The sequence below is a fragment of the Hyperolius riggenbachi genome, chromosome 8, assembly GCF_040937935.1.
Source record: "Hyperolius riggenbachi isolate aHypRig1 chromosome 8, aHypRig1.pri, whole genome shotgun sequence".
Classification (NCBI taxonomy): domain Eukaryota; kingdom Metazoa; phylum Chordata; class Amphibia; order Anura; family Hyperoliidae; genus Hyperolius; species Hyperolius riggenbachi.
The window spans coordinates 140431613-140445047 of NC_090653.1; positions in this window are offsets into that span (position 1 = coordinate 140431613).

A 13435-nucleotide genomic window follows, 5' to 3' on the forward strand; every position below is an offset into this window, starting at 1 on the left:
CCCCCTCCTCTTTCTGTACTCCCCTCTCTTCCTGTCTCTCTCTGACTCCCCCCTTTCTCCTCCCCCCTTTCTCTCGGTTTCTCTCTCTGCCCCTCCCTGTCTCCCCCCCCCTCTATTTCTCCCCATTGCTCTCTCTGCTCCCTCTTTTTCTTTTTCCCCATCTCTCTTACTCTGCCCCTCCCTGTGTCTCCCCCTTCTCTTTCTCTCCATCTCTCCCTCTTCAGCCCACCCTCTCTCCCCTCTCTTTATCCCCGTCTCTCTCTGCTCCCCTCTCTTTCTCCTGGTCTCTCTTTCTGCACCTCCTCTCCCTCCCCCTCTCTCTTTCTACCCATTTCTCTCTCTTTGCCCCCTCCCCCCACCCTTTCTCCCCATCTCTCTCCGCCCCCTCTCAAAACACACACATACATATGCACACATTATACAACACACATACTCAACGCATTATACCCAAATCGCACACATATACTCCATGCACATACAAATATCACACATATACTGCATTTATATGCACACATTACACATATACCATACATATACCATACCATACATAAGCGCACATCACTCATACGCACACCATTTTATTTCTTGATGTACTTTTGGGAGAGTACATTCCCCCAGATTAAAACAGAATGCCCCCGAGAGACAACATTGAATCATTCTAGTGGATCCTGTAAACCTGGGGTACATAGAGATCTATGGTGCTGTACAGGTAACATAGCTTATAGCTGCTACCTCTAGTGCTCCTGTGAGAAATATACTTCTGCAGCTTCCCAGGGGGCATTATATTTCTGCTTTTATCGTGGGAGAACGTTTCTGTTTGGACCGGTGAGGATGTTAATAGTTGGGGAGGGCGGTTGATGACAGTGGGCCTTGGGCGGTAAAAAGTACAAATCCGGCCCTGCACATGCATAGTGCGCATTACTCTAACAACTTTTGATACTCACTTGAATTATTCACTAGATTGTTACTGTTACAGTAACACGTGCTTTGCATGTAACATAACACACATTATTCAAACAACGCTAATGCGGGTCACGTAAATTGCCCAATATGCTCTATGTAGTAGGTGTAAGTAATGGTAAAATTACTGTGAGCTCCTTGCACATGGCAACTCACAGATCTTTAACGAATATGGCCCTAAGGCCTAGTTCACAATATAAATATTCAGCGTGATTGCAAGTGTGTAATGTTCGCTTATGTGAGTATTCTCAGATAAGTGATGAGCTTTATATCCAATCGCAGCTACTGCACCATTTTCTGAGTGTTTGTGATTCAATAGAAAGGATAGGGAAATCGATGAGCGCTTGAAAAAGCGTTTTGAAAATCGATTTCCCGATCGCTAATGAATAAATACATTGTATTTATTAATTTCCAGTGCAGACAGTTCACTTCCTGACTGACGTCAGGAAGAGAGAAAAAAAAGCTCTTAGAAAAGCGGTTTTGTAAGAGAAAATCGCTCTGAAAGCGCTTAGAAGGGCGCTTTAAAAATCACTCGATACATTTCTCAAATTTATTGAGTGATTTTTAAAGCGCCCTTCTAAGAGGTTTTTTTTTTTTTTTTTTTTTTCACTTCCTGACGTCAGTCAGGAAGTGAACTCTCTGCACTGGAAATGAATAAATACAATGTATTTATTCAATAGCGATCGGGAAATCGATTTTCAAAACGCTTTTTCAAGCGCTCGGCGATTTCCCTATCCTTTCTATTGAATCACAAACACTCAGAAAATGGTGCAGTAGCTGCGATTGGATATAAAGCTCATCACTTATCTGAGAATACTCACATAAGCGAACATTACACAAGCGCTTTTAACCCTCCTAGCGGTACGCAGTTTCTGAGGCTGCGTCCGCGGGAGGGATTCTTTTAAAGTGGATCCGAGATGAACGTTTACACATTGCATAATTGTGTTCCTTTCCTATTGTTTATAGGGCATTCCTCAAGCCAAATACTTTTTGTTTTTGTTTTAATACTCTAATTTCCTATAAACTAAACAAGCCATGCCCACAGGTTTTCAGAGAGCCAAGGCACTTTCAGACAGTAGCAAGGGCTCATGGGAGCTCAGTCTGGGCAGGAGGAGGGGGAGGTATTACTAGCCAGAGATTTCAGAGGCAGAGGGGAGGAGGGAGGAGGAGGGGGATTAGTTTTCTTTGCTCAAGATGCAGATAAGCCTGCCTCTGTGTAATGTTTACAAACAACATGGCTGCTGTCATTGTATCACAGGAATAATCAATCATATTCTGTTAAAGCTGTTTGCAGCTAGATTTGCTGTGTAAACTATTTACACGTTAGATAAGATATACAGACAAGTTACTTGTTATAGTTAGTTTTTCATCTCGGATCCGCTTTAAAGTGGTTTTATCCTTTGTAGCTAGCTACCATTGTCCCCAAAGTCCCCCAGCACCCTTCCGATCCCCTCTATCAATGCGGCTAAACGTTACCTAGCCGCGATCCCGCGAGAGCCGCAGCCTCCCCAATGAGCTTCAGTCGTCTGGAGCTGATTGGAGAGGCTGCGCCATCGCGGGATCCGGGGGGGGTACGTATATTGGCGGCGATCAGGGCTGATCAATAAAGAGCGGAGGGACTTGGGGGATAATGGTAGCTAGCGAAGTGCTAGCTACAATGGCTAAAACAATTTTATTCAAAAAATCCCTCCCGGGGCCGAGAAATCCTCTGCGACGTCTACCCCGAGTGTAGCTCGGGATTACTGCTAGGAGGGTTAAGGTGATTTTTAAAATCGCCAACGCTAAAAAAAACAATCAAACAAAAAAAAAAAAACGAAATTGCCCCTAATGTGAACAAGCCCTTAATATTTACAACTTAGGTAGTGATATTAATATTGTTACAACCAGTAGATACACACAAGTTTGTATTTAGAAGTCTTTTGCCTTCCGAGGAATAAGCTTGCATTCCACTCTGTGAAAGTTTGTACCATAAGTAATATTTTTGGTTGATGGAATTCAGGAAACTTGTTGAATATTTATGTATTTTTGATTTTCTGTCTGTGCTGGGTGACATGACGAGTAAATAAATTACTATATTTCTACAGCCGTCTGCAGGATCAATGTAGAATTCAGATTGGTTTCTTTAAAGTTTTCACACTTTTTTTTCCATCCAGCAGAAAAAGGTGGCTCTTCATCTTTTTTACATGCTTTACTTGAAAAGGAACCTGTCTGCGTTTATAATTGATAACAGAAATAGATGTATCGAAATCAACTTTCAGACCTGGGAACAATATCTTATTTTGGATTTGATGTTTGCATGCAATTAAAGATACAGTATTTTACACTTTAAAGAAATAAAGATGTTTTTTCGTATTTCCAGCTTTGCGACATAATCTAAAACTAAAGTCACATATCTTTCTAATGAATTTAATGGTAATGGAAATGATCAAAAGTGGTGTTGAGATTGTACAGCAAATAAATATAAGTGGGTATTGTACATTTAACTAACATGCACTCCAAACCCTCTCACAAATGGACCATCCTTTCTTCATAAAAAAAAAAAAACTCTTAAAAACATTACTCATGTTACAGACTGCTCAGATCACTATGGCAGCATGGCGTACATCTAAAAATGGTGCAGGAAGAAAAATGGTACACCGTTCTGGCGATAAATGTATCATAAAACGCTTTTTACCATTTTAATGTAAATACATTAAACCGGTAAATAGTGTTTTAGGATACATTTATTGCAGAACGGTGCACCATTAAAAAATGCAGGGGGCTAGTATAGGCAGCGGGACACTGGAGGGAATAGGCATCGGGGGAGGATGTGTGTAATATGCATACATTACCTTGTCCCAGCCGGCGATCGCCTCTTCCCTCCGATCCTTCACTTCCTAGTTTGTTTGCTGTAGTCCTGCAGGCAGCCAATCACCATGCGGGGACTGAAACCACATGGTAATTGGCCGGTTGCAGGACTACAGCAAACTAATGGAAGAAGTGAAGGAGCGGAGTGAAGGAGCGATCGGCGGCCCAGGATAAGGTAATGTATCCATATTGTATACATCCTCCGATGCCTATACCCTCCAGTGTCCACAACCTTTCTCCCCCCCTGATCCCCTCTGCCCTCTGCATTTTTTAAGACTTATAATGCTATTTAGTGTTATAATTGTAAGGCACACTGACTGCACCATTTTTTAACACTTATAACTCTAAATAGCGTTATATAATGTAAGTCTATGCAGCGCCGTTTTCATTCCCCTGTCGCTGTGCACCATTTTCACCTGTCACGGGCTGCATGACCTAATCTGCATTTCATTGTTCAAGAAAATGTGGCAAGGTACGTAATGTATATAGGGTTCTTTAACAATGCTTGTGTACCCTCTGTTTCTTGCTTTACTTGCAGCAGTAGGAGCACAGGGCTATGTTCATAGTGATGCGCTGTGTTGCGATGTAATGGCCATATTCTAATGTGGACATTCGCACACCATTGTGGCCTGTGTGGTGCGATCTAGAGGTGTGCGGCATCCCAATGCATGGGAATGCATTGCCGCAAAATGCATGTGTTAAAGTGAACCCTAGGTATGAGTGATATGGAGGATGCCATATTTGTTTCCTTTTAAACAATACTAGTTGCCTGGCAGTCCTGCTGATCTATTTAGCTACAGTAGTGTCTGAAGTACACCAGAGACAAGCATGCAGCTAATCTTGTAAATTCTGACAATCATGTCAGAAACACCTGATCTGCTGCATGCTTGTTCAGGGTTTGTGGCTTAAAGAGAACCTGTAACAAAAAAAGGTACCCTGAGGGATACTCACCTCGAGAGGGGGAAGCCTTAGGGTCCCAATGAGGCTTCCCACTCCCCTGTAGCTGCAGGCAGTCCAGCGCTGGCTCCCCCGAAGTGTCCCAGAATCCTCCCTCAACAAGGCTGACATGCGCTGATTTATTTACCTTTCCTGGCTCCAGCGGGGGTGCTGTTGCGGCTCTCCACATGGAGATAGGCGAAAATAGCCGATCTTTGTTGGGTCCGCTCTACTGCGCAGGCGCAGGAGACTTGCGCCTCCGCAGTAGGGTGGCCCGACAGCGATCGTCTATTTCCGCCTATCTCCGAGGTGGAGAGCCAATACTGCGCCTGTGCTTGAACCGGGAATGGAAAATATTTATATCCCCGCTTTTCTGGGAGCTTTATCTCTGCCACCGTTGGACTGAGGAGGATGGGGGAAGCCTCAATAGTATCCAGAGGCTTCCCCCACCCCAGGTGAGTAGCCCCGGGGAGGTTTTTCTCATTACAGGATTTCTTTAAAGTATTAGATGCAGAGGATCAACAGGACAGCCATGCAACTAATATTGCTTTAAAGAAAATAAATATGGCAGCCTACATGTAACTCTCACCTCGGGTTCACTTTAACAGTAACCTTGAAGCATACTTGTCATTGACTATGCTTCACCGTATGTGATCCAACTGTCGTACAACTTGCAGAAAATGCCTGTTATTTCAAGAATCTTCCAGTTATCAATAATTCATAATGAGCTTTATAATGCCCATAACCATAAATCAATCTACATTGCCCAAAATGTACATAAAAGAGTATATATTTAAAGCTCAGGAAAGATGAAAAAAAGAACAATTCAATAACATATTTTTAAATACTGGAAATGTTTTCCAGTGTATAAATGTAAATACTTCAAGTGGTGATTGTAATATTTTGTAGATATCATGTACAGTAAATATGTAGCAGGTCCTTAGATTTGGCCATTTTGTTTTAATAATATAGCCAATTGTCATAGGACTACATATGTAAGATTTAAACAGACAATTAAAAGGCAAAATAACCTTTTCAATGATTGGGTGTATTTCTTTTAACAGTAACAATGATGATTATTATTATTTAGTATTTATATAGTGCCGACATCTTACGCAGCGCTGTACAGAGAATATAGTCTTGTCACTAACTGTCCCCCAGAGGAGCTCACAATCTAATCCCTACCATAGACCTATGTCTATGTCGTGTAGTGTATGTAGCACAGTCTAGGGCCAATTTTTAGGGGGAAGCCAATTAACTTATCTGTATGTTTTTTGGGCTGTGGGAGGAAACCGGAGTACCCGGAGGAAACCCACGCAGACACGGGGAGAACATACAAACTCCTTGCAGATGTTGACCTGGCTGGGATTCGAACCAGGGTCCCAGCGCTGCAAGGCGAGAGCGCTAACCACTACGCCACCGTGCTGCCCATGATTAACAAATTTTAACAGTAATTACATTTTAAATGCTAAGCTATAGATATTACAATACAATATTATCTTTCTATGTCTACAAAGAAAATGTACCTGTGCTAAAGCTCAGGTATAAAACCCCTACTTTCAAGGGTAACGCAAAACTCACTGTTAATATAGCCGAAGGTTGTAATTGCCATCAGATTGGGGCATTTATAGGTTTATTTTCTGTATTCAAAATACACAATAGGACCAAAGCTATAAACATTTTCTTACTGTTGAGGAGTGGCAACTAAAATCAGTATGATTGCAGCAGGCATATCTTTTTGGTCAGTATGCAGTATCCAGGAGAATCTGGATTTAGGGGCACAGAAAGTCTCTAATTGACCATTTATAAGGTAAATGTCACAATCTCACCTCAATCTGGTTCCAGTGCTCTGTCATCAGCTTCCAGGAGCCAGCATAGACAGATGCTCAGTTCACAGCGTGCAGGGGGCATCTCCAAAAGTCCAGCAGGCTCACGTGGAAGGCCTTCCTCCCTCATTGCTAGATGACATGAGCATGTTATATGCCCACCGTACATGCTATTTAAGTGATTTATTAGCACAGTCAATCACTATAGGCATGCTGCGCACTCCATTGGCTGGTTGACTGATCGGTGCTTCCTGATTGGCTGCTGTTAGTTTTTAATCCAGGATGGCACATTTGTTAGTTGCCTGTGATAGTGTTAAGTTGCTAGAGCTAGCTGCTGGGTGTACCTCTGTATCCTTGCCTGATACCTGGCTTGTGACCTGACTAATCTGATTGCTGCCTGGACAGACCTTCTGCTAGTTACTGAACACTCTTTGTCTCTTCACTTGTACTCAATACAGAATTGCCTGATGAAGCAGAGTCACGACTGTGAAATGCGTTGCACTGAATTTCGTAGTATGTAAATAAAATAATTGTACTTTAAAAAATCGACAATATCTTGTGTCTACTTGGCGGAGGTAAGTACACCGCTACCTCCTCTATATTTAACTATTTTTATCCTCTGTTCTGTTACAAATTGTTTGAGTCCACCCTTTTTTTTATCTATGGAGAGTGATTTCTTAATCCTGAGTGGGGTCAGGTCTAATCTCCCCATCTGCATGTACATTGGTTGCCTATCAGGTGACCCTGGTTTGTGAGTATAATTAGACTTGCTTTTCATTATTCACCCATTGCCAGTACTTACTACACTATATTAGGCCCCAGTGTCCCCTCTTTTATGTTTAATTCTAGGCGATAACCAGGGCCGGATTTGTACTTTCCAGTGCCCTAGGCCTGCTGTCACCAAGTGCCCCCCCCCCCCCCCCCCCTCAAAAAAAAAATATTTTGTCCAACACTCTGACTAGCAATCACTGGTTTGAATGAGCTTATTTCAGTTGTGCTGCTCTGCCCCCCCAGTCAACAAATAATTCCTTTAATTTGCGCTCCTGCCCGAATGTGCACAGCAGCCGATAGTGTTCTGGGCATGCATACTTGAGAAATGACGCTGATGTATGACGGGTACTTGTCAAGAATGCATAACACTGTACCATGGGCAGGAGCGAGAAATTACAGGGAGCGTGAGTGGTCAGAGCATTCGCTGCTTCCTTGTCCTCTGTGCGACTGGCTGCAATCGGAGCCACAAACAGGCAGCAGGGCAGTGCAATGGAGAGAAGCCCATCCAAAACAGCAGGTAAGTAGCAAACATCCTGTCAGGACCCACTGTGGATGTTCCGTTGTAATTAGAGTGGACCTGAACTCAGAACTTCCTCTCTGCTCTAAAAGATATGCAACAACATAACCTTTAAGTAAAAACATTTCTTTGTTTCAGCTGATACAAATCCTGCAATAAATCTGCACTATGTCTACTTCCTGCTTTTATGGAAGCAGACGTATTGCTTACATCCTTTGCTTTCAAATGAGCTTAGATGTTGTGCCATCCAGGTGACACATTGTAGAGATAAATTACAATTTGTGATTAGACACAGAGGAGGGGGAATTAGACAGGCTCTCTACATATGTACATTTCTCTGTTTTCCTTCTGTCCTGTGCAAGAGTTCAGCTCCACTAAAGCATCTGAATGACATTTATTTATATTTGCTGAAAAATCTACGCATCTCTTTTGAATGCTGAATGTACATATGGTGGTGTGCTACAACATATTGACAGTATACAGCAACAAAGTATGAAGAAGGCTTATTAGCAGAAAACTTTCTCTTTTTCTTTTAAGCAATTAAATGGTATCATCCTGATTTTAACTTCTTCCTGATTCAAAACTTTCTGCTTTCGCCGATGGCTAAGATGGTAAAATCCTCTACTGCTACAGGAAAACAGAAGGATTCCAAACCAAACACGCTAGCTTAGAGGTAGTAACAGCTCAGTCACAGTTTAGCACTGAAAGGGAAGCAAGCAGTTCTCATAGATGGTAGGAGATGAAGGACAGAAATGAGCCAGGAAAGAGTTAACTGAATCAGACAAGCGATCACTACTAGCTAGGAAAAAAAGAGAGAGTCATAAATTAGGATTAGTTAAAGTAATTTACAACTGCTGGGTCAGTGTCAAAGCTGTAAAAGAAGTGAAGAAACTAGCAGACCTCACTGATGTTTGGGAATGCCTGCATTAAAACTCAGCGTAACTTAGTTCTATCTGCTTTGTAATGTAAATCCCTGGCATTTCTCACATCATCTGTATGTCCATCATACAGAGGAATGGTGACAGTTATAATTGATCCTGATTGTTATAACACATCAGGAAATGTGAGAGAGAGAAGCAGGGATTGGGGAACTCTGGAATTCAGCTATTAGTGCAGAGCAGGGTGCTGCCTGGCTGCGCTGCGGGACCAGAAGAGATGATTTACTTTGACATATGACCTCTTCTCTCTCCAAGTCCTGCTGCCCTTCTTATCTTATCTAATTGTATCGCCGTAGGCCGTGGCCTTGCCGGCCTTTCCAGAAATCCGGCCATGGCGATAACTAGTTTTAAGTCCCCATTTTCTGTGCTGGGACGCTGCTCTGCCTGCCTGTCACTTCTGATGCTGGCTGCACTCTGCACAACAAACTGCTTGTGAATCCTCCCTTGTCTCACAGTCCGTTGCTGTGATGGTAAGAGAGAGCTGGAGGCGGAGCCGGAGACTGAATGGCAGAAACTATAGGCTGGGAGGGACAAAGACTGGGAATCTGGGCTGCAATTGGCCGGCTTTATGTAGGGAGGAGACTGACTGTAATCTCTGTCAGCTCCATCTTCTAGCCTGTACGGAAAGGACTCCCCGGCTGGTAGCTCCACCCCCCGCGTGTGTAATTTTACGGACACCACTACCACAGCTACAGATTTCACGGGCAGTAAAAATTTACATTGTATTTACGGACAATCCGTAAATTCACGGACGGTTGGCAACACTAAACAGCAGGTACTTCATCATCCCTCTCTGGACACGTTATGTCCATAGTGTCGCCTAACTCACACTTTTGAGGTGGTGTAACTTGCTTAGCACCTTCATCTGGTTGTAACAATAATGGCTGTGCATCAGTGATTTCCCCACCAAATAACTCCTGCAAACTGTTAAATGTAGCGGATGTGGTACTTGAAGTAGCGCTGGTGGCTGCGGAAGATAAGGTGTTCTGTGTTAGCCTCCCTAGCATTCTGGACGAGCTGAGCTCGTCCAGTAACGCCGCTGTGCACCGCTCCAGCCCTGGTGGGATCGGGACTCCCCGTGACGTCACGATGTTGATGACATCACTCCGTTCGTCGTCATGGCGACGGGGGAAGCCCTGAAGGAAATCTGTTCAGAACGGAATTTCCAGATGGGCATGATCGCCGGCAGTGATTGGAAGGGTGGGAGGGAGGGAGCAGGGAGGGGGGAATCATGTAGCTAGTGATAGGCTAGCTACATGATAAAAAAAAATTGGGCAAAAAAAACCCTCAGAATCAGCAGGTTAAATTATCAACCACGTCCTGACAATCTTGGGAGTTGATGGGACGTGCCTTCTTCTGAGCACTGTACTTTGGTCCAGGGCCGCACAAAATCACATCACCACGACCTTGCACATACCTGCTGGGTGGGCTTCCGCTGGGTCTGCCTCTACCCGTTTTATCCATTTTAACCATATTGGGGGGGATGAAGTGAAAGGTATGCACTGACTTGAGTAATGCAATGTGCAGTCACACAGGTGCAGTTAACAGGTATGCACGGAGTGGTATATCACACTGCGTGCACTCACGTAGGTAGGTGGGTGCACTGAACACAACAGGTAGGTATATGCAGTGACGGGTATTACAAATGTGCACCTGTCACACACACACAGGTACCAAGCACGAGCAGGCACAGCGACACTGCATGCGCTCACGTAGGTGGGTGGGTGCACTGAAGTGAACAACAGGTAGTAGGTATATGCAGTGATGGGTATTACAATGTGCACCTGTCACACATAGACAGGTACTGGACAGGCACAGTGACACTGTATGCACTCACATAGGTGGGTGGGTGCACTGAAGTGAACAACAGGTAGTAGATATATGAGGTATATGCAGTGATGGGTATTACAATGTGCACCTGTCACACATAGACAGGTACCGGACAGGCACAGTGACACTGCGTGCGCTCATGTAGGTGGGTGGGTGCACTGAAGTGAACAACAGGTAGTAGGTATATGCAGTGATGGGTAATGTGCACCTGTCACACACAGACAGGTACTGGACAGGCACAGTGACACTGCGTGCGCTCACGTAGGTGGGTGGGTGCACTGAAGTGAACAACAGGTAGTAGGTATATGCAGTGATGGGTAATGTGCACCTGTCACACACACAGGTAGTCACTGAATGTGCTGGGCCTGGCAGTAGCAGACACAGTAGGAATTACCAAGGCTGTCTATGCAACACAAGTGTCAGTGGGACACACACAAAAAAAAAATGGATAACAAGAACAAGATTAGCTCTCAAAAGAGCTGTTGTGGGGTGCTTTATTAGCAATAAGAATCAGCAAGGAGCATGCTAAGAAGCCTACAAGAGCCTAACTAAGCTTTCCCTGTGAGAGTCTGCAGCAGCTTTCCCTTCTCTAATTATCGCAGGCACACGAGTGAGTGAAAAGCCTGATGCTGCCTGCCTTTAATAAGGTGGGGGAGTGGCTCCAGGAGGGAGTGTAGCCTAATTGGCTACAATGTGCCTGCTGACTGTGATGTAGAGAGTCAACATTGACCCTCATGATGCACTATGGGGGCGAACCAAAGTTCTGGAAAAGTTTGCAGTTCTCCGCGATCGCGAACCCCGGAAGTTCACCAGTAACCGTTCGCCGGCAAACCGTTCGGGCCATCTCTACTAAAGACTAGGTGACAGCGAGACTGCACAGAGGGACACGGAGACTTCAAGGGGCTGGAAGAAGCCTGATGTAAGTAAAGCTGCAATAGTAAACTACTCCTCATGTATCCTTTATCAGCTGACATGCCTGCAACTCACTCAGGCTGTATATGTGCAACTCAGATCAGAAGGTTCAGAGAGGTGTTGTGAAAGTTACAATGTAGAAGTCACAGAGCAAAGCTGCTTAGTCCTCTTGTATTATTTTAGTAAATTATCAGTGTTAGATTATACTTTGGAAATGTGGACATAATACTAGTTATCTCCTAGAATTAAACAAATGTGTGTAATTTTGTGTTGTCAGTATTGTGCCTTTGTCAATAGGTTTCACTTTTATTGCCCAATGTATGTTCATTGATCGTTATTGGTATTTTGGAGTCATAGACTTGCTTGCCAATGGCCTTGAGTTGAAATTATACCATGTAGGAGACAGGTAAAGTCAAAAGTGAATGTTAACTGTTTCAGTTAGATTCTTTAGGTTATTAGTAGCCAGTGGAACAATTTCTAGAAAAGCATAACCTATAAGGAGCAGAGGTGAATGGGGAGAGGTGTGATTGGGTTAGGTAGGCCCCAAAGAAAGATATGACAGTTATTGAAAGATAGTATGAGGACATATGATGAGGGTGAGGGGTTTTTGTTTTTTTTTCCATCTCGATTCTGGGGATAGATGACCCTCATGAATATTGCAAGGACAATTGTACACATCTTCAGATAGCATAAAATAAAATTGGAATGAACTGGAAAGAAATGTAGTTATTTAAAGAAGGGACAGATTCCTAAAACATCTTGGAAATTATTGTGTATTCTTATGTTCTAAACACCATTTAGTCCCCTTAATGAACCACTACTGTGAAAGTTGTAAATGTAAAATATATAAAGTAAGAAGTACATTTCTCATAGAGTAAAATGAACCATAAACTACTTTTCTCCTATGTTGCTGTCACTTACAGTAGGTAGTAGAAATCTGACAGAAATGACAACTTTTGGTCTAGCCCATATCCTCATGGGGATTCTTAAGGTTTTCTTTATTTTCTTTATTTCAAAATGCACTTAGTGAATGGCATTTGCTCAGTCCAACTGCCAAAATAGTGTACAAATGAGTAGAGGGACTGGCTGGCATCTTAGTATAGATCCGTTCCCAGGATTGCTTTTGTAAAAAAAAACAAAAGAAAAAAAAAACAATACATTAAAAATCCCCATGAGGAGATGGACTAGTCCAAAATCTGTCAGTTTTGCCTGATTTCTACTACCTACTACAGTGACAGCAATATAGGAGAAAAATATTGTATGGCTTATTTTACGCTGGAAGAAACATACTTCTTATTTTCATGTGTTTACATAAATTTTAAATTTTGCAATTGTTCACGATAGTGGTCCTTTAAATAACACTGCATTTCTGCCTAGAAAAATAAAATGATTAGTCAGAAATGGGGGTTTAGTTGAATCACATTGTGAGTATCACAATGTATGCATCTTCATGTTTATTTAGCTTGTTACCTAGTCATATCCAGAGTTTACTTTTCATAAGTATATAATTAGTCTTATTATGGCTGAGCATTACCTTTCACAAATTCGAAGCATAGTCTTTGTATCGTAGTGCACTAATAAAGAATTAGCAGTGGCTAAATATGCTTATTCAGTTGCAGCTGACATCTAGATGAAGGCGGCATGCTGATATTTATCTACCTCGTTATTTTTCTTGAGCCACACTGACATGTACAGTATATGAAATAATTTGTAATTCCTATGGCATGCAGCATCCTCACATATTTCACGACGCTCCATTGCTTGCTTTTCTGGCAGATGTGAAATAAAATGACACAAACAATACCAAGGTGACCCTGGTGGAGAACCAGACAGGAATGTATACGGTATACATGCCTTCTCCTTAGCGTTAGATTTGTTTATGCTGTGGGATATATTGA